This window comes from Ranitomeya imitator, chromosome 1 (assembly GCF_032444005.1).
Source record: "Ranitomeya imitator isolate aRanImi1 chromosome 1, aRanImi1.pri, whole genome shotgun sequence".
Taxonomy (NCBI): domain Eukaryota; kingdom Metazoa; phylum Chordata; class Amphibia; order Anura; family Dendrobatidae; genus Ranitomeya; species Ranitomeya imitator.
The window spans coordinates 451090441-451118047 of NC_091282.1; the positions used below are offsets into that span (position 1 = coordinate 451090441).

General features: G+C 43.2%; 1 protein-coding gene across 1 annotated transcript in view; it reads left to right on the forward strand.

Annotated features, from left to right (window-relative positions):
- KDM4C (lysine demethylase 4C) overlaps positions 1–27607 on the forward strand; it is a 606931-nt gene that overhangs the window by 157138 nt on the left and 422186 nt on the right. The gene's annotated exons all lie outside the window — the stretch shown is intronic.

A 27607-nucleotide genomic window follows, 5' to 3' on the forward strand; every position in this document is an offset into this window, starting at 1 on the left:
TTTTAGACATTTTTTTTCTTTTTCGCCACCTCCATGCGCACATCTAGCAGCTGCCAAACTTTGCTAAGTGAAACAGTTCACTCATCAGAGCTCATGCCTGCTGTTTTACACTTTTGTTTTCACAGTGAAAAATAAAGTACTTGACAAAAGCACCATATTCATGAAAAAAAAGTTGGCCTGCCCGTCACATTCGTCCCAACAGCGCTTTTCAGTGGAGGAGGCATATGCTTTCCTTGCCTCTGACACTGATAGCGAGAGAGAGGACCCCACATTTCTTTAGTTTTCAGATTTTTAATTCTCCTCTTCTTCCTCCTCATCTTTCTCCTCAAGTCCTGCTGGACCATGCAGATGGACCATGCAGATGTCCCATGACAAAAGATGAGGCAGTGCCCACCATTCCAGAAGATGAAGATGAATTACGAAATTAAACTCTATCCTGGGCGTGAGTGGGAACATTGTGTGGGATTTGGTGCACACACTGCTGGATAAAGGTTATCACCTCTACACCGATAGCTTTTATACGAACATACCTCTTTTGCGCGAGGTACTGCAGCCTGCGGTGCTGTCCGCAAAAATCAGAGAGGCTTGCCGAAAGCACTACTTGGGCAGATGCTCAGAAGGGGTGACAGCAGAGCCCAATGTAGCTGGTGTAGCTGGTGGTCAAGTATAGGGACAAGAGGGATGTCCTCTTGACCACCATACATGGTGATGGTAGCGCCCTCAGCACTGTACGAAATATCTCTACACAGGTCTGAAAAGCGGACTGTGTACTGGGGTACAACAAAAACATAGGGGGCTTTGATCTCTCTGATCAAATCCTCCAACCGTACAGTGCTTTGAGAAAGGCCAAGGTGTTGAACAAAAAGCTGGCCGTGCACATTGTACAAATGGCAATGCTCAACGCTTTCCTGCTGTCATTATGTGCAGGCCACACCAATCCGTTCCAGGAGATAGTGGTTAAGGCCCTGATATTTGGCACTTGGGAAGGAGCGGGCCCCGATACTTACGAGCACCTTCAGTTCCAGATCGTACCAGGTCAGCATTTCCTGGGAGTGGTTCCGCAAACTGGAAAAAGAAAAAGAAAAAAGTAAGGCGCAAAATAAAATGCTGAGTGTGTTACAAAATAGGAATACGCAAGGACACCATTTATCAATGCCACACCTGCCCCAAAATACCTGGCCTGTGTGTGAAAGATTGCTTCAAACTGTACCACTCCTCCATGCACTACTAATTTACTTAAATGTACATAACCGGAAACGGTAGATTAGTTCGAAAATGGGGGCACTTGTGTGCCCAAATAGTAGTTTTCTCCTACATATGGGGTATCGGTATACTCAGGACAAATTGCATAACTTTTGGGGTCCAATTTCTCTTGTTACCCTTGGGAAAATAAAAAAAATTTGGGACCAAAAGATCCTGTTTGTGGAAAAAATTATTTATTTTCACGCCCGAGCGTTATAAACTTTAGTGAAACACTTGGGGGTTCAAAGTGCTTACCACACATCTAGATAGGTTCCTTGGGGGTGTAGTTTCCAAAATGGGGTCACTTGTGGGGGGTTTCCCACTGTTCAGGCACATCAGGGGCTATCCAAATGCGATATGGCGTCCGATCTCAATTCCTGCCAATTTTGGTTTGAAAAAGTCAAACGGCGCTCCTTCTCTTCCGAGGTCTGCCGTGCGCCCAAACAGGGGTTTCTGCGTACTCGGGAGAAATTGTTCAACCACTTTTTCTGTCCTTTTTCTCCTTGTTAACCTTATGAAAATAAAAAAAAAATTGTTGCCAATAGATCATTTTTGTGACTAAAAAGTGAAATGTTCATTTTTTCCTTCCATGTTGCTTCTGCTCCTGTGAAACACCTGAACGGTTAATAAACTTCTTGAATTTGTTTTTGATTAGCTTGAGGGGTGCAGTTTTTAGAGTCATATCACTTTTGGGTATTTTCTTTCATATAGACCCCTCAAAGTGACTTCAGATGTAATGTGGTACCTTAAAAAAAAAAAAAAAAAAAAAAAAAATGGTGTTGTAAAAATAAGAAATTGCTGGTCAACTTTTAACCCTTATAACTCCCTAACAAAAAAAAAAATCTCCAGTCTCCTTCCACGTCAGCAGCATAGGAGGATGTCTCCCCGCCCTAATAGGGGACATGAAACACAGAGGTTAAATACGCTTCCCTTCCTGCAACCACCAGTGTTTTTCCTGTCCCCCATGGGGCATGAAGAGGTCCTGCTGGGTTCTACGTGGCCGGCGACTAGAGTACCCAGCTTTACTTACTTGCAGAGGGTATCGGGTGCTCTGCTCTCCTTCCTCCATTGCTGCTCCCGTCTCCATGCGTGCATGCGACTCGGGACCCTCCTTTCCGTCCCTCCCGTGCCACCTCGGGGGGGGGGGGGGGGGGGGGGGGGGGTAAAGCAGGGCAGAGACGTGCGGCCGGGGTCCTCTCACCGCTCCCAGGCTTCCTCCTCTCCTTGGTGCTGGATTCAGTGCATGCGCGCAGCGGAAGTGACATGCCCAAACTTCCGGTTTACTTCCTGTGCATTCCAGCTTGGAACGCACGCCCGCCCAACATCGCCGCTGGTCCGATGCCACATGGGGTGTTCCCGGTTGGGTCCCCCCCTCTCCCTGCACGGGTCGACCTGGAAGAGGAGGAGCAGGGAACTAGATGACGCTGAGAACTCGGTTATTTTTCCCTGGTCAGGGGACGCCACTAGGTAAGGCCCACTGTTTTTGTGTGACTGTGTATGGACAGACAGACCATGGACGGCGACAAAATCCCCCTCTCTGCCTCTGCTGAGCCCAGCATCCTCCCTCCTACTGTAAGTAGCTTATAAAGGTCCCATACTTCTAGGTGGCAAATAGGCTTAGTTCCCTTCTCTCTCTGTTTTAGGAAGACAAGGCCCCTGTCCCTAAAAAGGATAAAACATCCAGGAAGGCGGCGGAAGACCACAAGAGTGGTGTATGTGCTACCAGGCTTCCTTCCTCATACAAGAAGAAGCTTTCCCAATCCTGCACTGACGAGGTATTACGCACCGAACAACCCTCCCTGTTCGAAAGTATTAAGACCCTTATTAAACAGGAGGTCCAATCCTCAGTATCTGCCCTATCCCAGACCTTATTACCGCAGACCCCTCCCCCCAAAAAAGAGGAAATTAGCAGGTGTAGAGTCTGATTTGGACTCTTGCGAATTACATACTTCAGACTCAGAGGCTATATGGGAGAATGAGGGCTCCACTTCCACCCCCCAAATAGGATAATAAAATTTTTTATTTTTCCTCTGAAGACATACAGGAGTTAATTAGTATGGTCAGGGGGACAATGGGGGTTGAGGAGGAGATGAAGCAATCCGTTCAGGATGAAATGTTTGGGGGCCTTAAACTTAGAAAGCTAAAGGGGTTTCCCGTGCATGAAAATGTTCAGAGCCTCTTTCTTCATGAATGGGAGTCTCTCTTTGGGATACCCCGAAGGTAGATGTACAGGTATCTAGAGTGACAAAAAAAAGAGCCCCCCCTTTTGAGGACTAATCTCAGCTCAGGGACCCCATGGATCGAAAGATTGAAAGCCTGCTAAGGAGATCTTGGGATACCTCCACTAACCTCTTTAAAACAAACATAGCATTTACCTGTGTTGCTAGGTCTCTGTTTCGCTGTCTCCGTAGCCTAGAGGATGACCTTACCCAGGGAATGTCTAGGAAGGGGATTCTGGATTCCCTTCCCCTTCTCCAGAAAGCCACGGGATTTCTTGCTGATGCTTCGGTGGAATCCGTTCGGGTGGCAGCCAAATCCGCAGTCCTCTCCAACTCTTCCAGGAGGGCTCTGTGGCTGAAATCCTGGAGTGGTGACATCACATCTAAAGCGAAGCTTTGTGCCATTTCATTTCAGGGTCACTATTTATTCAGCCCAGCCCTTGATGATATATTAGAGAAGGCCACGGACAAAAAGAAGGCACTTCCTAAACAGAGAAATCCTAAACGTTTTTTTTCGTCCCTCCAAAGATCAGACTTCTTAAAGAGAATTCAGAGGGAAGGGCAAAATGGGCCGCTGGAGTTATCCCGAAAGGGGGGAAGGGAAGGAATATCCTTGTCCCCCAACACCAGCAAACCCCTGACAAATTGTGACTACTCCCGGTCTGTCGGGGATCGACTCTCGAACTTCACCCACCAATGGCGGACCATCTCCTCAAACCAGTGGGTGCACAGTACCATCCAAGGAGGATTAAAACTAGAGTTTGAGTCCTCCCCCTCGGTGCCTAAGGATCACCCCATTACAAATCTCCATCCCCAGGACGCATTTCTTTCGGGTCTTCAGGAGTAACTCCAAGCAGGAGTGATTTCTCCAGCACCCCAACAAGAGATAGGCGGGGGCCATTATTCTCACCTCTTTCTAATCAAAAAACCTTCAGGGAAGCACAGGATTATTATCAACCTGAAACCCCTGAATCGGGCAATTTTCATACAGGAGATTCAAGATGGAGTCGTTCAAGTCAGCAATTCCTCTCATTGGTCAGAACTGGGTGATGGCGACACTGGATTTGAGAGATGCCTATTACCATGTTCCCATCCATCAAAAGTTCAGGAAGTTCCTCAAGTTTGCAATTTTCCAGGGTCATCAAATCAGCCATTATCAGTTCAACGTCTTCCCGTTTGGCATCTCGTCAGCACCTCGAGTGTTCACCAAAATCATGACGAAGGCAGTAATTTTCATTCGACATCAGGGGATTTACATTATACCATACTTGGACGACCTCCTCATTGTCCCTCCTTCCATCTCCCGTCTAAACACTGATGTGACAAGGACTCTAGAAATCCTGGAATCCTTGGGATGAATCCCGAACCTGGAAAAATCAGACCTTCTCCCCTCCAGAAAGAAAAAATTCCTAGGGATCCTACTGAATTCAGAAATACGGAAATCCTTCCTGTCCGGAGAGCACCAGCTCGACCTGGTACAGAAGATCGGAGTACAGAATCCTGAGGGCCCCCACCCTTCATCACTGTCCATCCTGAGTTCCTTAACATCTTGCATCCAGATGGTATCATGGGCCCAAGCCCATACAAGAGCTCTTTAGACACATGTACTCTCATCCTGGGACAGACAGCAGAACTCCGTATCCAAAAAAGTTATTCTTCCCAATCATGTCAGGTTATCTCTGGCATGATGGCTGTCACCGGAATCTCCAACAAGGGGTCAGCTGAGACCAGCTTCCACTAAAGATACTTGCATCAGATGCCAGTCGGAGGGGATGGGGAGCCATGGTGGAGAAATCTCACTTCCAGGGCATATGACCACCAGACATCAGAGCCAGCTCATCAAACTTCAGAGAACTGAGGCATCGCCTCTTATCCAAGGTCATTGTGTGCGCATATACTCCAACAGCATGACCACAGTAGCGTACCTCCGTCACCAGGGGGTCACGAAATACGTAAATATAAAATCATTAGCTGCAAGGATTTTTTTCTTGGGCGTAAAGACACCTCCTAGCTATCACAGTGGTCCATCTGAAGGGATCTGCCAATACCCAAGCAGATTGTCACAGCAGGAGGGATGTACATCTGGGGTATGGTGCCTAGACCAGTAGGCCTTCCTCTCCCTAGTAACACGATGGGGGATCCCGGATGTGGATTTATTCGCTAGCAGCTAGAACACAAAAGTAGTAAAAAATTTTTTCCCTAAACACAGCAGACAGAGCGTGGGGCATAGATGCTTTCGCGCACCCCTGGAGGTTCAACCTCGCCTACTCCTTCCCACCAATCCCGATTCTGGCAAAAACACTGCAGAAAATCCGATCCGATGGGTTCACTACCATTCTGATCGCCCCATGTGGCCAGGAAGGAGTTGGTACAGCGCCCTGTTGGACATGACCCAGGAGGGCCCTCTACTACTACCTCAGAAGGACAACCTTCTCCTCCAAGGTCCACTGTTACATCTGAACCTACACAGGTTGAACCTTACGGCCAGGCTACTGAAGCCGAAATCCTAAGAGAAAGAGGTCTTTCTTATAAAGTAATTCAAAGACTTCAGAGAAGCAGGAAACCAGTAACTAATGCCATTTATGGCAAAGTCTGGATAACCTTTTCATCTTGATGTTCTCCGAACACTCCAGACCTATTCCATCCAAACATTGCTCAAATCTTAGACTTCCTTCAGAAGGGCCTTGATATGGGACTTAGGCCTAGTACCTTAAAAGTTCAGGTCTCAGCTCTTAGTTCTTTTTTTGACCAGCACTTAGCCAGTCATCATTGGATAAAATTCTTCATGACCTTAGCCATTAGAATCCATCCCAGAGTTCAAAGTCGCACTCCCCCCATGGGGCCTAAATCTTGTGCTTAATAGCTTAACCCAAGACTCATTCGAGCCTTTATCAGAAGCTTGTTTAAGGATTCTCACTCTCAAAACCGTCTTTCTAGTGGCAATTACTTCCGCTAGACGGATAGAACTACAGGCCCTATCTGTGCAGGAGCCTTACTTAACAGTAACGGCAGATAGTATAGTCCTCCGTCTGGACCCTACATTCATGCCTAAAGTAACGTCAGATTTTCATAGGTCAGGACATATGCTGCCCTCATTCTGCCCAAATCCTTCCAACAGGAAGGAGTCCTTCCACACCCTGGATGTCCGAAGGGTTGTTTTCTATTACCTCCAGCAGACAGAATTGGAGGATTGACCGGAACTTATTCATTCAACACGCAGGAAGGAACAAGGGTAAGAAGGCGGCAAAAAATACAATCGCTAATTGGATCAAGCAAGCCATATTTCTTGCATACTAATCACAGAACTTATCTCCTCCTTCCTCATTAAGGGCCCATTCTACACGATCGTTGTCGACATCATGGGCAGAGAGAGGAGACGCATCTACGGAGCAGATATGCAGAGCCGCCACCTGGTCTTTGGTCCATACGACTTCTGCAGGTTGTTGTCCCTCCCTAAGAAATTAAGTTGTTGGCATAACTCCTATTCTGCTGTCGTGGAAGGTGACTAGAGAAAATAGAATTAGTCTTACCGGTAATTCGGTTTCTAGAAACCTTCCACGACAGCACTGATTTTCCTCCCTATTTGAGGATTCTTATTGAATGGTTCCTGCACTTGAGTGGTTAATATGCATGCTACTGTGTCCAGAAAAAACACTGGGACGGGAAGGAGGGTCCCGAGTCGCATGCACGAAAGGAGACAGGAGCAGCAATGGAGGAAGAAGAGCAGAGCACCCGATCCCCTTTGCAAGTAAGTAAAGCTGGGTACTACAGTCGCCGGCCACGCAGCACCCAGCAGGACCTCTTCATGCCCCATGGGGGACAGGAAAACACTGGTGGTTGCAGGAATGGGAGGGTATTTAACCTCTGTGTTTCCTGTCCCCTATTAGGGCGGGAGACATCCTCCTATGCTGCGGTCGTGGAAGGTTCTTAGAAACCGAATTACCGGTAAGACTAATTCTATTTTTTTTTTATTTTTTTAATGTGTGTGTGTGCATACAGTACAGACCAAAAGTTTGGACACACCTTCTCCATTTAAAGATTTTTCTGTTTTTCCATGACTATGAAAATTATGCATTCACACTGAAGGCATCAAAACTATGAATTAACACATTTGGAATTATATACTTTGTTTTTTTTTTTCTTTACTAGCTTCAATAGTCCCCATGGGCGGCTAGATGCTGTGATCTCCTGATGGCTTGTACTACACACATCAACCCTATGTGTAGTAGAAATGCTCACTTGCTATGAGCGCCGGCCTCTGGCAGACCCCTGGTTGAAATCGTCTGACGTGCCGGAAAAGTTGCAGGCTCATCTCCATAGCCCAAGCTCATCTCCATAGCCCAAGCAAACGGGTGGGGAGGTGACCTTGGACTTGCCTAATATATCCAAGATCGTGAAGAGGTTATTGGAGTTGGGCTGATCTCAGTGTGTAGATCTATACAGCACAATCTGCCACTAAAGTGAGGTCTGTGTATATATACTTTTTATGTAGAATGCAATGATCTGTACAAAATTCCTGGAAACTGGAAACATCCTAGTTCTTGCACGGCCAGCATACTCACCAGACATGTCAGCCTGAGCATGTTTGGGATGCTGTGGATTGCCATATATGACAGCATGCTCAAGTTCCTGTTAATATCCAGCAACTTCGCACAGCCATTTAAGAGGAATGGACCAACTTTCCACAGGACACAATCGACAATCTGATCAACTCTATGCAAAGGAGATGTTGTCAATGGTTTACCGTGACATAGAGGGGTCAGAAATACGCGGTGTCTGATTCCTCATACTCCTGCACTGATTAGAAGCACTAAACAATCCTATTAATCGGTGCAGGTTTTGGCTAGCACTGCAAGGGTTAAATATGCCCAGTTGTCTCTCTAAAGCCTTTCTGCTTTGATGTTCAGTGTTGGCCACTATGATTGGTGATATATACTAGCTATTTGTTAATCAGATTTGTCAGTTTGTTTTATACTGCTTGGTGTAGAGTTGGAGGTGTTTTGTTGGGCAGGCATTTAGAATGTTTATCTAAAGACTGTTGTCTGTTGATTGGTCTGTGTGTATAACCTCATCTCCTATTTTGGTTGTATCTTCCTTTTACCTCCCAGTGTTCCGACCTGTTTTCAAGTGCATATTTGTATGTTTGTATTTTAATTTATCCCTGTACATCTTCCCGTGTTAGTCTGGTTTGTATATTGTTATATACAACTACCCCCCACTTTTCTGGGTGGGGGAGGAGACAGATAAGGGCTCATTCAGGAGCTCAGAAAGGTACATGGCTCCGGCATCTTTACAATTAAAAGTAGTCCAAGGAGCAGGGATAGCTATAGTGAGGATGTTACCTTTAGTAGCCATTCAAACCCATTTGTGTCAACTTCTGTGTATGTTATCAGGCCAAAATCACCAGGGTATATGAACTTTTGATCAGTGATTTGGATGTTTTGAGTTGTGATTATGATTTTAAAAGGAGAAAACACAGTAGTTTGACAATAAATGGCTTAACACAACTATATGTTAGATCATATCAGAGGGAAGAGAAATTAATTTTAAATTGGACTATTTTTTTTTTTGTGTGTGTGCGATTGCCGTATTTGCTTGCAGAAATTTCTGCAAGGTTTCTGCATCTCTTGGTAGAAAATACATGCATTTTTTGCATGCCTTTTTTTTTTTTGTATCTTCGTAAATCCATAGAGCTTAAATAAAGATATAGATTATTGAAAAAATAAAAATGTAATTTCCTTGTTCAACCTCTTCAGCAAGATACCCTCGTTAATATTAAATAGACACACACACACACACACACACACACACACACACACACACACACACACACACACACACACACACACACACTTAACCTACACTTAACCTACATATGCTGTAAGAAAAAAGCAATTGTCTGATATCTGCGTGAATTGCAATTTCTGTTAACCCCTTCCCGACCTGTGACACAGCGTATGCGTCATGAAAGTCGGTGCCAATCCGACCTGTGACCGCAAAATTCATGAACATGCTGCGGTTTTTACCGCGATGCGTTTATTTCACGGAAAAAAACGCATCATGTGCACAAAACATGCGGAATTCATTCTAAATGATGGGATGAGCGGGTTGCACTTAGGGTGCGGAAAAATCCCCACACAAATCCGCAACGTGGGCACATAGCCTAAGGCTATGTGCACACGTTCAGGATTTCTCGCAGAAAATCCATTTTTTTGCGGATTTCCCACTACAAAATGCATTGGGAAGTGTCTGGAAAAAAACGCGGCAAAAACGCATGGTTTTCTTGCGGATTTTTTGCAGAAAATGTCCGTTTTTTTTCTCAGGAATTTTCTGCGAGAAATCCTGAATGTGTGCACATAGCCTTATAGCGTTTTTATCGGGAAAAACCGCGAAAAAAACGCAATGTGTGCACACAGCCTTAGGGTTAGGGTTGGAATTAGGGTTAAGACTAGGGTTAGGGGTGTTTTGGGGTTAGTGTTGGAGTTAGAATTGAGGGGTTTCCACTGTTTAGGCACATCAGGGGGTCTCCAAACGCGACATGGCGCCACCATTGATTCCAGCCAATCTTACGTTGAAAAAGTCAAATGGTGCTCTCTCCCTTCCGAGCCCCGACGTGTGCCCAAACAGTGGTTTACCCCCACATATGGGGTATCGGCGTACTCAGGAGAAACTGTACAACAACTTTTGGGGTCCACTTTCTCCTGTTACCCTTGGGAAAATAAAAATTTGCGGGCTAAAAAATTATTTTTGAGGAAAGAAAAATGATTTTTTATTTTTACGGCTCTGTGTTACAAACTTCTGTGAAGCACTTGGGGGTTCAAAGTGCTCACCACACATCTAGATTAGTTCCATTGGGGGTGTAGTTTCCAAAATGGGGTCACTTGTGGGGGAGCTCCAGTGTTTAGGCACACAGGGGCTCTCCAAACACGACATGGTGTCCGATAATGATTGGAGCTAATTTTCCATTTAAAAAGCCAAATGGCATGCCTTCCCTTCCGAGTCTTGCCGTGCGCCCAAACAGTGGTTTACCCCCACATATGGGGTATGGGCGTACTCAGGACAGACGGGACAACAACATTTGGGGTCCAATTTCTCCTGTTACCCTTGGGAAAATAAAAATTGCGGGCTAAAAAAATCATTTTTGAGGAAAGAAAAATTATTTTTTATTTTCATGGCTCTGCGTTATAAACTTCTGTGAAGCACCTGGGGGTTTAAAGTGCTCAATATGCATCTAGATAAGTTCCTTTGGGGGTCTAGTTTTCAAAATGGGGTCACAAGTGGGGGAGCTCCAATGTTTAGGCACACTGGTGCTCTCCAAATGCGACATGATGTCCGCTAACGATTGGAGCTAATTTTCCATTCAAAAAGTCAAATGGCGCGACTTCCCTTCCGAGCCTTGCCGTGTGCCCAAACAGTGGTCTACCCCCACATATGAGGTATCGGCGTACTCGGGAGAAATTGTTCAACAAATTTTAGGATCCATTTTATCCTATTGCCCATGTGAAAATGAAAAAATTGAGGCTAAATAATTTTTTAGTAAAAAAAAAAAAAAAAGTACTTTTTCATTTTTACGGATCAATTTGTGAAGCACCTGGGGATTCAAAGTGCTCACTAGGCATCTAGATAAGTTCCTTGGGGGGTCTAGTTTCCAAAATGGGGTCACTTAGGTGGGAGCTCCAATGTTTAGACACACGGGGGCTCTCCAAACGCGACATGGTGTCCGCTAAAGAGTGGAGCCAATTTTTCATTCAAAAAGTCAAATGGTGCTCCTTCCCTTCCGAGCCCTGCCATGCGCCCAAACAGTGGTTTACCCCCACATATGAGGTATCAGCGTACTCAGGACAAATTGGACAACAACTTTCGTTGTTCAGTTTCTCCTTTTACCATTGGGAAAATAAAAAATTTGTTGCTAAAAGATCATTTTTATGACTAAAAAGTTAAATGTTCATTTTTTCCTTCCATGTTGCTTCTGCTTCTGTGAAGGACCTGAAGGGTTAATAAACTTGTTGAATGTGGTTTTGTGCACCTTGAGGGGTGCAGTTTTTAGAATGGTGTCACTTTTGGGTATTTTCAGCCATATAGACCCCTCAAACTGACTTCAAATGTGAGGTGGTCCCTAAAAAAATGGTTTTGTAAATTTCGTTGTGAAAATGAGAAATCGCTGGTCAAATTTTAACCCTTATAACTTCCTAGCAAAAAAACATTGTTTCCAAAATTGTGCTGATGTAAAGTAGACATGTGGGAAATGTTATTTATTAACTATTTTGTGTCACATAGCTCTCTGGTTTAACAGAATAAAAATTCAAAATGTGAAAAAGGTGAAATTTTCACAATTTTAGCCAAATTTCCATTTTTATCGCAAATAAACGCAGAATTTATTGACCTAAATTTACTACTAACATGAAGCCCAACATGTCACGAAAAAACAGTCTCAGAACCACTAAGATCCGTTGAAGCGTTCATGAGTTATTACTTCATAAAGGGACACTGGTCAGAATTGCAAAAAAACGCCCAGGTCATTAAGGTCAAAATAGGCTGGGTCATGAAGGGGTTAATGAGTAAAAAAAAGAAAAAAAGAAAAATTGCCTGGGCTCCCGCATAATTTTAATAACCAGCAGAGGGAAAGCTGAGAGCTGAAGGTAATATTCTGGGAAGGAGAAAATTGCCAAAGGTTCCCAGGCTATTTAATATCAGCTCACATCTGTTTGCTTAGTCTTTACTGGCTAGTTTACAGAGGAACCCCAGAAACAAATTGACACTGGGTCCCCCTATAAAAATCGAACTAGCAAAGGCTAGGCAGACAGCTGCGGGCTGATATTAATAGCCTGGAAAGGGGTCATGGATATTGGCACCTCCAGGCTAAAAACATCAGCTCTCAGCTGTCCCAGGAATGGCGCATCTTATAGATGCGCCAATTCTGGCACTTAGCCTCGCTTTTCCCACTTGCCCTGTAGCGGTGGCAAGTGGGGTTCATATTTGTGGAGTTGATGTAACCTTTGAATTGTCAGGTGACATCAAGCCCATAGGTTAGTAATGGAGAGGCGTCTATAAGACACCTATCCATTACTAATCCTATAGTTACATGTGTAGGGATTTGCTCTGGTAGGCAGTGGCAGGGCCACAGTGATGAGGCAACCCACAATCTTTCAGTCCAAACTTCAGTGGTTTATTAAAACTTGAAACAGTCAGTGGCAGAAAGTAAGTAAAAAAAAAACCCCCCAAAAAAAAACAAGTATACTCCAGATTGGTTGCTGAGTTTTGTTGTGAACCTTTGCAGCATAAGTAATCTAACCATCTAACCAAACAAATTTGGGCTAACTCCAGCCTAGCTCCTTGCACTTTGCACACAGAACATGTGTCAAACAAAAAAACTCCATTAAAAAGACCAAAACCCCACCCACAGGTAAATTACCTATCGCATGGGCTAGTCACCTGATTGTGACCTCACTGCAGGGCCTCACCCTTAGGGAAAATCCAGCCCAATTCTTGCTGGGAGAAATATATCTTGTATCCAGCACTACGTCCTTGAGTGCACCACACATGGTTAATAAAGACACCAATAATAATTTCCTTCATTTGAAATAATCACACAGACTCCTTTATTAAATCTAAATTTACCATACTTACTGAACGCCTAATCCCCGACGCCCTTGTCTCCTCCAAACAATAAAAAAATAATAAACCGACATATAGTCCATTTAATACCAAGTGTCCCACGGCGATCTCACGTGTAGAACAGTCACATCGGGATATGTAACTGCTCTGCCCGGCCTCCGGCAATACACTGATAGGAGGTAATCGCTCTTGCATTGTATCCCCGCCCTGAGAGTTCACTGGAGTTCATCAGCTCCGGTGCTCTCACGGCACTACTGATGTGTGAGAACTTTCGGTGCTGTAATGACTGCATCGGAGTTGATCAGCTGATAAACTCCGGTGAACTCTTACGATGGCTCAGTGATACACTGTGGGAGCGATTACCTCCTTGTCAGTGTTTCGCCGGTGGCTGGGTGAGATCAACATGAGACACTCTGTATTAAATGGACCACTGCGGACATGATAGTATTATATGTTAGTTTTTTTTTTTTTGTGATTGTTTGCAGGAGACATTGGTATCGGGGACTAGTCGTTCGGTGAGTATGTATTTTGTATGTGAATATGTACTGTATTTTCTGGCGTATAAGACTACTTTTTAACCCTTGAAAATCTTCTCAAAAGTCGGGTGTCGTCCTATACGCCAGGTGTCGTCTTATAGGGCAGGTGCAGAGTAATCTGCGGTCGCCGCATATTGTGGGGGGAGCGACCCCAATGACGAGGTGAGGGGGTACCTCACCGGGAAGGTGTAAGTGAAGCAGAGGCAGAGAAGGAGATAATAGAATACAAGGGTGACCCAGATTTGTGAAAGAGGAGTGTTTTTCTAGGCACAGCACCGCTCTCTCTCTTTTTTGCATAACCCTGGCATCCCAGACGCTGACAGTTTGCTTCACTTACACCTTCCTGGTGAGGCGCTCCCTCACCTCGTCATCGGGACCACTCCCCCCACTATATACGTCGACCGCAGATTGCTCCGCACCCACCTTATAAGATGACACCCGGCATATAAGACAACCCCCGACTTTTGAGAAGATTTTATATTTTAAAGGGAACCTGTCACCCCGAAAATCGCGGGTGAGGTAAGCCCACCGGCATCAGGGGCTTATCTACAGCATTCTGTAATGCTGTAGATCAGGGGTCCCCAACTCCAGTCCTCAAGGCCCACCAACATGTCATGTTTTCAGGATTTCCTTAGTCTTGCCCAGGTAATAATTGCATCACCTGTGCAATGCAAAGGAAATCCTGAAAACATGACCTGTTGGTGGGCCTTGAGGACTGGAGTTGGGGACCCCTGCTGTAGATAATTCCCCGATGTTACCTGAAAGAGGAGAAAAAGACGTTAGATTATACTCACCTAGGGGGGGGTCCCGCTGCTGGTCAGGTCAAACGGGCGTCTCTGGTCCGCTGCAGCGCCTCCCATCTTCATTACAAGACGTCCTCTTCTGATCTTGAGCCACGGCTCCAGCGCAGGCGTACTTTGCTCTCTCTATACACACACACACACACACACACACACACACACACACACACACATTCTCTCTACACACACACACACACACACACACACACATTCTCTCTCTATACGCACACACATTCTCTCTCTATACACACACACACACACACACACACACACACACACACACACACACACACACACACACACACACTCTATATATATATATACACACACACACACACACACACACACACACACACACACACACATTCTCTCTCTATATATATATATATACACACACACACACACACACACACACACACACACACACACACACACACACACACACACACACGCACATTCTCTCTCTATACACACACACATTCTCTCTATACACACACACACACATTCTCTCTATATACACACACACACACACACACACACACATTCTCTCTATATACACACACACACACACACATTCTCTCTATATACACACACACACACACACATTCTCTCTATATACACACACACACACACATTCTCTCTATACACACACACACATTCTCTCTACACACACACACACATTCTCTCTATACACACACACACACATTCTCTCTATACACACACACACATTCTCTTTATACACACACATTCTATACACACACACATTCTCTCTATACACACACACACACACACATTCTCTCTATACACACACACACATTCTCTATACACACACACACATTCTCTCTATATACACACACACACACTCTCTCTACACACCCACATTCTCTATACACACACATTCTCTACACACACACACACACACACATTCTCTACACACACACACACACACACACACATTCTCTACACACACACACACATTCTCTACACACACACACACACACACATTCTCTACACACACACACACACACATTCTCTACACACACACACACACACACACACACACACACACACACATTCTCTACACACACACACACACACACACACACACACACACACACACACACATTCTCTCTACACACACACACACACACACACACACACTCTCCACACACACACACACACACACATTCTCTATACACACATTCTCTATACACACACATTCTCTATACACACACATTCTCTATACACACACATTCTCTATACACACACATTCTCTATACACACACACATTCTCTACACACACACATTCTCTACACACACATTCTCTACACACACACACACACACACACACACACACACACACACATACATACACACACACACACACACACACACACACACACATTCTCTACACACACACAAACACACACACACACATTCTCTACACACACACACACACACATTCTCTACACACACACACACATTCTCTACACACACACACACACACACACACACATTCTCTATACACACACACATTCTCTACACACACACACACATTCTCTACACACACACACACACACATTCTCTACACACACACACATTCTCTACACACACACACACATTCTCTACACACACACACACACACACACACACACATTCTCTACACACACACACACACACACACACACACACACACACACGCACATTCTCTACACACACACACGCACATTCTCTACACACACACACACACGCACATTCTCTACACACACACACACGCACATTCTCTACACACACACACACACACACACACACACACACACACACACACATTCTCTACACACATTCTCTACACAGACATTCTCTACACACACACTTCCTCCTTCTGACCTCATTTCCCTTTGACAAATCGCAGCATTTTTGGCAGCAAATACGCAAACCTTTTTACACCTGCATTTTTGCTGCAGATTTGACTGACTAAATTGAAGTCAATGAGTCAAAAACGCTGAAAAAATGCAAAACAATCGACATGCTGCAGAAAATAGAGCACTGCCAATATTAATGGAAATTTGTTGATCATGTGCACAGCACACCAGGATTGTCATTACTTTACCTTGCTCTAGTATTCCATTGCATTTTTTGGAGCACTTACTCGCATAAAAAACCACCGCGAAAATGCATCAAACACGCATCGTGTGCACATAGCCTAAGCGACCAGCGTATTTCGTTATCCTGGTGCCTGACTCTTCATAATATTATGCACTGGCACAGTAACATCATAGATTTGTACATATTTACCATGAGCTTCTTCTGTGTATTTACTCTAGTTTTCTATTTTGTAAAAGTACAAAATATTTTTGTGAACAAAGGAAACTACAGGCTAGGATTTCAGCTCATAAAGATACTGCAAAACAATGGTCATAATTGCAGACATGACTGCCTCTGTTCCATTTGATTCATTTTGACTGATGTGCATATTTATTGCCATTTAACTGTTGGAACTGTGTAAAGCTTTTTTTTTTTTCCCTTCTATTCCGCGTGCTTTTTTCTTTTTGCATAGCAAGTATTTAGTTCATATTTATGACTACTCTCAAGCCTCTCACTATTTCTATACCCATAACATTCACTTGTATTAGAAGGTGGAATACATTTCCTGACATCAGAATAAATTTCCACAGTCTGTGACCAGACAATATCCATTTTCAGAAACAATATCCAGTTTTACATAGAATACATACGCAAAAACAGCTGCCATTCATTAATATTGACAAAATATGGAAACTATGTAGAATTTACGGCTGATATGATACAGAATTTATAACACAACAGTGTGATTGCCGTGTCACATACAGTGCCTACAAGTAGTATTCAACCCCCTGCAGATTTAGCAGGTTTACACATTTGGAATTAACTTGGCATTGTGACATTTGGACTGTAGATCAGCCTGGAAGTGTGAAATGCACTGCAGCAAAAAAGAATGTCTTTCTTTGTTTATTTTTTTTTTAAATTGTGAAAAGTCTTTTCAGAGGGTCATTTATTATTCAACCCCTCAACCCACCAGAATTCTGTTTGGTTCCCCTAAAGTATTAAGAAGTAGTTCAGGCACAAAGAACAATGAGCTTCACATGTTTGGATTAATTATCTCTTTTTCCAGCCTTTTCTGACTATTTAAAGGGACTCTGTCAACTGAATTTGGCGGGACTGGTTTTGGGTCATATGGGCGGAGTTTTCGGGTGTTTGATTCACCCTTTCCTTACCCGCTGGCTGCAATATTGGATTGAAGTTCATTCTCTGTCCTCCATAGTACACGCCTGCGCAAAGCAATCTTGCCTTGTGCAGGCGTGTACTATGGAGGACAGAGAATGAACTTCAATCCAATATTGCAGCCAGCATGCAGCCAGCGGGTAAGGAAAGAGTGAATCAAACACCCGAAAACTCCGCCCATATGACCCAAAACCAGTCCCGCCAAATTCAGGTGACAGGTTCCCTTTAAGACCCTCCCCATACTTGTGAACAGCACTCATACATGGTCAACATGGGAAAGACAAAGGAGCATTCCAAGGCCATCAGAGACAAGATCGTGGAGGATCACAAGGCTGGCAAGGGGTACAAAACCCTTTCCAAGGAGTTGGGCCTACCTGTCTCCACTGTTGGAAGCATCATCCGGAAGTGGAAGGCTTATGGAACTACTGTTAGCCTTCCACGGCCTGGACAGCCTCTGAAAGTTTCCTCCCGTGCCGAGGCCAGGCTTGTCCAAAGAGTCAAGGCTAACCCAAGGACAACAAGGAAGGAGCTGCGGGAAGATCTCATGGCAGAGGGTAAATTGGTTTCAGTCAATACCATAAGTAACGTACTCCACCGCAATGGTCTCTGTTCCAGACGAGCCCGTAAGGTACCTTTACTTTCAAAGCGTCATGTCAAGGCTCGTCTACAGTTTGCTCATGATCACTTGGAGGACTCTGAGACTGACTGGTTCAAGGTTCTCTGGTCTGATGAGACCAAGATCGAGATCTTTGGTGCCAACCACACACGTGACGTTTGGAGACTGGATGGCACTGCATACCGTCCCAAGAATACCATCCCTACAGTCAAGCATGGTGGTGGCAGCATCATGCTGTGGGGCTGTTTCTCAGCCAAGGGGCCTGGCCATCTGGTCCGCATCCATGGGAAGATGGATAGCACGGCCTACCTGGAGATTTTGGCCAAGAACCTCCGCTCCTCCATCAAGGATCTTAAGATGGGTCGTCATTTCATCTTCCAACAAGACAACGACCCAAAGCACACAGCAAAGAAAACCAAGGCCTGGTTCAAGAGGCAAAAAATCAAGGTGTTGCAATGGCCTAGTCAGTCTCCTGACCTTAACCCAATTGAAAACTTGTGGAAGGAGCTCAAGATTAAAGTCCACATGAGACACCCAAAGAACCTAGATAACTTGGAGATGATCTGCATGGAGGAGTGGGCCAAGATAACTCCAGAGACCTGTGCCGGCCTGATCAGGTCTTATAAAAGACGATTATTAGCTGTAATTGCAAACAAAGGTTATTCCACAAAATATTAAACCTAGGGGTTGAATAATAATTGACCCACACTTTTATGTTTAAAATTTATAAAAATTTAACTGAGCAACAAAACTTTTTGGTTTGTAAGATTTATGCATCTGTTAATAAATCCTGCTCTTGTTTGAAGTTTGAAGGCTCTAACTTATTTGCATCTTATTAAACCTGCTAAATCTGCAGGGGGTTGAATACTACTTGTAGGCATTGTATGTTTGCATAATATAAAATTAAAAATAAGACGCAAGTTAAAGCTTATCCCTAATTTTTTGGACTTACATTTCTCTTTGTTGGTGTTTCTTTATATAATGATATGACTAATCTTGTGGTTTTAATGTGTGAGTGTCTGTGTACATGTGAGTATGCTTCAATAATGCCCGCATGTCTTTCCTCATCATTTTCTACATTTTCTCTTTAGTTACAACTTGAATTTTTCAGGTGTCTATATTTTACAGCACTAGTCATGTCCCATCAAATGGCTGGAAACCCAGTGTCCTCATGCTGATTAACAGTGGATTGGCTTGAATTCTTTAGCTAGCCATTGGCAGTGGCATGTGAGTCCGATGGGCCTCGGTTCAAATTTTTTTTACCCTGGCCCCCTCCTGCATGTTAGTCAGATGTATGGGTGATGTAGCAATCTGTCCTCTAAAAATATACATGTTCACCCCATGTATTAATGTTCCCCATCCTGGCACCAATGCAATATGTCACCCTCTTTCCTGGCCCAATATTATGATGGTATTATCATGGGTCGCTTTCAGTTATATTGGCCCCCATACTGGGCTCCTATCATTTCAGTTATAATTCACCCCTGGCCTTGACCCCTTCCTGTAATAATTATCATGGCCTCTTATGGTATAGTGTCTCCCATCCTCAGTCTCTTCCTAGTATAACGTCCCCTGTCCTGGGCCTCTTCCTAGTATAATGTTCCCCGTATTTGGCCACTTACTGTAATAATGTCCCAGTCATGGGCCCTTGCAGTAATAACGTTCCCCATTCTTCAGTTCTTTTCCAACAACTTTAATAAAAAAATAAACTCTAACCTTCGTCCGCTCCCTCAACGTGTGGCATCCTCTTCCATTGCTGGTGCAGAGGCTGTAAGATGCCTTTGAAGGCTCATCACAGGCGGGTATGTGCACATGTTGCGGATTCTCTGCGGATCCGCAGCGTTTTTTGCAGTGCAGAAACACTGCAGATCCGCAATTGATTTACAGTACAATGTAAGTCAATGAGAAAAAAAAATGCTGTGCATACTTTGCGGAAAATCCGCTGCGTAAACGCTGCGGTTTAAAAGAAGTAGCATGTCACTTCTTTTTTGTGAATCTGCAGCGTTTTTTTACCCATTCCATTATAGAAAACCGCAGGGGTAAAAAACGCAGCAAATCCGCAAGAAAACTGCAGCAAAAACGCTGCGGAACCGCACAAAAAAAGCAACAAATCTGCAGGTGCGTCTTCTGCCAGGAGAGGCAGAATCCGCACCAGAAATTCCTAAGCCTAATCCACAACGTGTGCACATAGCCTTATAGGTTCTATAGGACCATAACGTTTTTGCACAGAATTTGATGTAGCTCAGATGCTAAATGTCCTTAGTGCCCTATGCAGCCAGCAATTCATATGTTATGAGTGCCCACAACGTTACAGGTACTGGACCTGGTGGATTGGGTCTTTAATATAACAACCAAGTATACCGGTCTTGGCGTCTCTAATTATGTTGAGGAATTAACCATAGATGGCTTTGGTAAAATTGTTAATAGTCCTTTATTGTACATAGCTCACAAATTAATTGCATTATATTAGATTCAATCTTCTTCGCCTGTGAAAAGAGAATGTCATCTTGACCATAACTTGTGAGTGTATTATATATAAAAAGAGGGCAGCCTATAGTAAATATGAAAAGCATTGGTCATACCCTGATATTAGCAACAAGATGTATGCTGCAGAATGGGATGATACTTCCATATAAGACAACTGTTGGGATAATAGGTGTGTAAATTTTAAGCCAACTTGTCATATTTTTTTTCTTATTTTTTTTAGTGTTCCTCTTAGTGGGGATTTATGTTGTGTGCAAAGCTCACCATTATATAACTTAAAATCTATTATGTATGACTCCTCTAAATATCTTACTATTCTGCTTTTACAAAATTTTTTAACACGCATTGTAATGTCCAGAAATGGTTGCTACTGATGGGTGGAAAGGGTGGGTTAGTAAGGATTTTCAGCTATTTTTTGCATTTGTTTATATTCAAAACTAATAAAAAAAATATTGCAATCTAACAGAGGATAATTTACCTATTGTCTATTATTGAACTGGACACTTAATGTTAATGTAATAGATGCCACAGAGCAGAATATATCTATCTATCTGAATATATATCTCTATCTATCTGAATGTGTGTGTATGTCCGGGATCGGCATCTGCACCGTCACAGCTACAGCCACAAAATTTTGCACAGTCACACGTCTGGACCCCGAGAGCGTCATAGTCTATGTTGTGAGGCAAAATTTTAACCCCGCGTGTTCAAATTCACCAAACTATTTTACCCCTATCTACATAATGGGGGAAAAAGTGAAAGGAAAAGTGTTGGAGGCAAATTGACAGCTGCCAGATGTGAACAAGGGGGACTTGAAGAGTGAGAGCGATGTCGCCAAAGAGTATATACCGGACAGTTGATAAGGTGGGGCCCCGACATGGGATACTCACCACACACGGGGATATGAACACACACACAAAATGCGCCACACACTACCACGTGCTTGAACACATATCACCCTTAGCACACATTTCACCACACATACACCAACCATGCCACATAAAAGTCAAAACACAAAAGTCGCCACTCAAAACTCACTACGCACAAAACTTTCCACATGCAAAACTCCACACGTAAAAATACTGAGCAAATAACGTGTGAACGCGGTCTAATACAGGAGGAGATGACATACAGATATATACTATATACAGGGGAGATAACACACAGGTATATACTATATACAGGAGGAGATGACACACACATATATACTATATACAGGGGAGATGACATACGGATATATACTATATACAGGGGAGATGACATACAGGTATATACTATATACAGGAGGAGATGACACACACATATATACTATATACAGGAGGAGATGACATACAGGTATATACTATACTAGATTCTAACGCATCGGGTATTTTAGAATATGCATGTTCCCGTAGTATATTGCGCAGCCCACGTAGTATATTGCCCAGTCACGTAGTATATTGCCCAGCCACGTAGTAAATTGCCCAGCAACGTAGTAAATTGCCCAGTCACGTAGTATATTGCCCAGCCACGTAGTATATTGCCCAGCCACGTAGTAAATTGCCCAGCAACGTAGTATATTGCCCAGTCACGTAGTATATTGCCCAGCGACGTAGTATATTGCCCAGCCACGTAGTATATTGCCCAGCCATGTAGTATACAGCACAGAGCCACGTAGTATATTGCCCAGTCACATAGTATATAACAGTGGCCACGTAATATCTAGCACAGCCCATGGAGTATATCGCACTGCCCACATAGTATATAACACTGCTTATGTAGTATACAGCACAGAGCCACGCGGTATGTAACACAGCCCACGTAGTATATAGCAGTGTGGGCACCATATCCCTGTTAAAAAATAAATAAAGAAAAAAAAATAATTTAAAAAAAGTTATACTCCCCTCCTCGGATCCAGCGGAGCTCCGGCGTGCGGCAGCCGCCATCTTCTGTTCCCAGGATGCATTGCGAAATTAACCAGATGACTTAGTGGTCTCGCGACCAATGAATATCTGACAGACAGACAGAAAGACAGACAGACGGAAGGAAGTGACCCTTATAGAATTATAACATAGTAACATAGTTAGTAAGGCCGAAAAAAGACATTTGTCCATCCAGTTCAGCCTATATTCCATCATAATAAATCCCCAGATCTACGTCCTTCTACAGAACCTAATAATTGTATGATACAATATTGTTCTGCTCCAGGAAGACATCCAGGCCTCTCTTGAACCCCTCAACTGAGTTCGCCATCACCACCTCCTCAGGCAAGCAATTCCAGATTCTCACTGCCCTAACAGTAAAGAATCCTCTTCTATGTTGGTGGAAAAACCTTCTCTCCTCCAGACGCAAAGAATGCCCCCTTGTGCCCGTCACCTTCCTTGGTATAAACAGATCCTCAGCGAGATATTTGTATTGTCCCCTTATATACAGTTAGGGCCAGAAATATTTGGACAGTGACACAGTTTTCGCGAGTTGGGCTCTGCATGCCACCACATTGGATTTGAAATGAAACCTCTACAACAGAATTCAAGTGCAGATTGTAACGTTTAATTTGAAGGGTTGAACAAAAATATCTGATAGAAAATGTAGGAATTGTACACATTTCTTTACAAACACTCCACATTTTAGGAGGTCAAAAGTAATTGGACAAATAAGCATAACCCAAACAAAATATTTTTATTTTCAATATTTTGTTGCAAATCCTTTGGAGGCAATCACTGCCTTAAGTCTGGAACCCATGGACATCACCAAACGCTGGGTTTCCTCCTTCTTAATGCTTTGCCAGGCCTTTACAGCCGCAGCCTTCAGATCTTGCTTGTTTGTGGGTCTTTCCGTCTTAAGTCTGGATTTGAGCAAGTGAAATGCATGCTCAATTGGGTTTAGATCTGGAGATTGACTTGGCCATTGCAGAATGTTCCACTTTTTGGCACTCATGAACTCCTGGGTAGCTTTGGCTGTATGCTTGGGGTCATTGTCCATATGTACTATGAAGCGCCGTCCAATCAACTTTGCAGCATTTGGCTGAATCTGGGCTGAAAGTATATCCCGGTACACTTCAGAATTCATCCGGCTACTCTTGTCTGCTCTTATGTCATCAATAAACACAAGTGACCCAGTGCCATTGAAAGCCATGCATGCCCATGCCATCACGTTGCCTCCACCATGTTTTACAGAGGATGTGGTGTGCCTTGGATCATGTGCCATTCCCTTTCTTCTCCAAACTTTTTTCTTCCCATCATTCTGGTACAGGTTGATCTTTGTCTCATCTGTCCATAGAATACTTTTCCAGAACTGAGCTGGCTTCTTGAGGTGTTTTTCTGCAAATTTAACTCTGGCCTGTCTATTTTTGGTATTGATGAATGGTTTGCATCTGGATGCGAACCCTTTGTATTTACTGTCATGGAGTTTTCTCTTTACTGTTGACTTAGAGACAGATACACCTACTTCACTGAGAGTGTTCTGGACTTCAGTTGATGTTGTGAACGGGTTCTTCTTCACCAAATTAAGTATGCGGCGATCATCCACCACTGTTGTCATCCGTGGACGTCCAGGCCTTTTTGAGTTCCCAAGCTCCCCAGTCAATTCCTTTTTTCTCAGAATGTACCCAACTGTTGATTTTGCTACTCCAAGCATGTCTGCTATCTCTCTGATGGATTTTTTCTTTTTTTTCAGCCTCAGGATGTTCTGCTTCACCTCAATTGAGTTCCTTTGACCGCATGTTGTCTGCTCACAGCAACAGCTTCCAAATGCAAAACCACACACCTGGAATCCACCCCTGACCTTTTAACTACTTCATTGATTACAGGTTAACGAGGGAGACGCCTTCAGAGTTAATTGCAGCCCTTAGAGTCCATTGTACAATTACTTTTGGTCCCTTGAAAAAGAGGACGCTATGCATTACAGAGCTATGATTCCTAAACCCTTTCTCCGATTTGGATGTGGAAACTATCATATTGCAGCTGGGAGTGTGCACTTTCAGCCCATATTACATATATAATTTTATTTCTGAACATGTTTTTGTATACTGCTAAAATAACAAAACTTGTGTCACTGTCCAAATATTTCTGGCCCTAACTGTACTTATACATGGTTATTAGATCGCCCCTCAGTCGTCTTTTTTCTAGACTAAATAATCCTAATTTCGCTAATCTATCTGGGTATTGTAGTTCTCCCATCCCCTTGTTAATTTTGTTGCCCTCCTTTGTACTCTCTCTAGTTCCATTATATCCTTCCTGAGCACCGGTGCCCAAAACTGGACACAGTACTCCATGTGCGGTCTAACTAGGGATTTGTACAGAGGCAGTATAATGCTCTCATCATGTGTATCCAGACCTCTTTTAATGCACCCCATGATCCTGTTTGCCTTGGCAGCTGCTGCCTGGCACTGGCTGCTCCAGGTAAGTTTATCATTAACTAGGATCCCCAAGTCCTTCTCCCTGTCAGATTTACCCAGTGGTTTCCCATTCAGTGTGTAATGGTGACATTGATTCCTTCTTCCCATGTGTATAACCTTACATTTATCATTGTTAAACCTCATCTGCCACCTTTCAGCCCAAGTTTCCAACTTATCCAGATCCATCTGTAGCAGAATACTATCTTCTCTTGTATTAACTGCTTTGCATAGTTTTGTATCATCTGCAAATATCGATATTTTACTGTGTAAACCTTCTACCAGATCATTAATGAATATGTTGAAGAGAACAGGTCCCAATACTGACCCCTGCGGTACCCAACTGGTCACAGCGACCCAGTTAGAGACTATACCATTTATAACCACCCTCTGCTTTCTATCACTAAGCCAGTTACTAACCCATTTACACACATTTTCCCCCAGACCAAGCATTCTCATTTTGTGTACCAACCTCTTGTGCGGCACGGTATCAAACGCTTTGGAAAAATCGAGATATACCACGTCCAATGACTCACCGTGGTCCAGCCTATAGCTTACCTCTTCATAAAAACTGATTAGATTGGTTTGACAGGAGCGATTTCTCATAAACCCATGCTGATATGGAGTTAAACAGTTATTCTCATTGAGATAATCCAGAATAACATCCCTCAGAAACCCTTCAAATATTTTACCAACAATAGAGGTTAGACTTACTGGCCTATAATTTCCAGGTTCACTTTTAGAGCCCTTTTTGAATATTGGCACCACATTTGCTATGCGCCAGTCCTGCGGAACAGACCCTGTCGCTATAGAGTCCCTAAAAATAAGAAATAATGGTTTATCTATTACATTACTTAGTTCTCTTGGTACTCGTGGGTGTATGCCATCCGGACCCGGAGATTTATCTATTTTAATCTTATTTAGCCGGTTTCGCACCTCTTCTTGGGTTAGATTGGTGACCCTTAATATAGGGTTTTCATTGTTTCTTGGGATTTCACCTAGCATTTCATTTTCCACCGTGAATACCGTGGAGAAGAAGGTGTTTAATATGTTAGCTTTTTCCTCGTCATCTACAACCATTCTTTCCTCACTATTTTTTAAGGGGCCTACATTTTCAGTTTTTATTCTTTTACTATTGATATAGTTGAAGAACAGTTTGGGATTAGTTTTACTCTCCGTAGCAATGTGCTTCTCTGTTTCCTTTTTGGCAGCTTTAATTAGTTTTTTAGATAAAGTATTTTTCTCCCTATAGTTTTTTAGAGCTTCAATGGTGCCATCCTGCTTTAGTAGTGCAAATGCTTTCTTTTTACTGTTAATTGCCTGTCTTACTTCTTTGTTTAGCCACATTGGGTTTTTCCTATTTCTAGTCCTTTTATTCCCACAAGGTATAAGCCGCTTACACTGCCTATTTAGGATGTTCTTAAACATTTCCCATTTATTATCTGTATTCTTATTTCTGAGGATATTGTCCCAGTCTACCAGATTAAGGGCATATCTAAGCTGGTCAAACTTTGCCTTCCTAAAGTTCAGTGTTTTTGTGACTCCCTGACAAGTTCCCCTAGTGAAATCTATTTCCTAGATGCCCGACCACCTGCAGATGTATGTAGTAGATACAGGAGGACATGACACACAGGTATATACTATATACAGGAGGAGATGACATACAGGTATATACTATATACAGGAGGAGATGACACACTGGTATATACTATAAACAGGGGAGATGACATACAGGTATATACTATATACAGGAGGAGATGACACACATGAATATACTATATACAGGAGAGATGACACAGGTATATACTATATACAGGGGAGATGACACACGTATATACAGGGGAGATGACACACAGGTATATATTATAACAGGAGGAGATGACACACAGGCATATACTATATACAGGAGGAGATGAGATATATAGATATATATATATATATACACATATACATATACATACACTATATACTATATACAGGGGAGATGACACACAGGTATATACAGAAGGAGATGACACACAGGTATATACAGAAGGAGATGACACACAGGTATATACTATATACAGGAGGAGATGACATACAGGTACATACTATATACAGGGGACATGACACACAGGTATATACAGGGGAGATGACGCACAGGTATATATTATATACAGGAGGAGATGACATACAGGTATATCCTATGTAAAAGAGGAGTTGACACATAGGTATATAAAGGAGGAGATGACATACACCAGGTATATACAGGGGAGATGTCATATAGGTATATACTATATACAGGAGATGACATACAGGTATATAGTATATACAGAAGAGATGACATACAGGTATATACTATATACAGAAGGAGATGACACATGGGTATATACTATTTACAGGGAGATGACATACAGGTATATACTATATACATGAAGTGACTTACAGGTGCATACTATATATAAGGGAGATGACAAACCTGT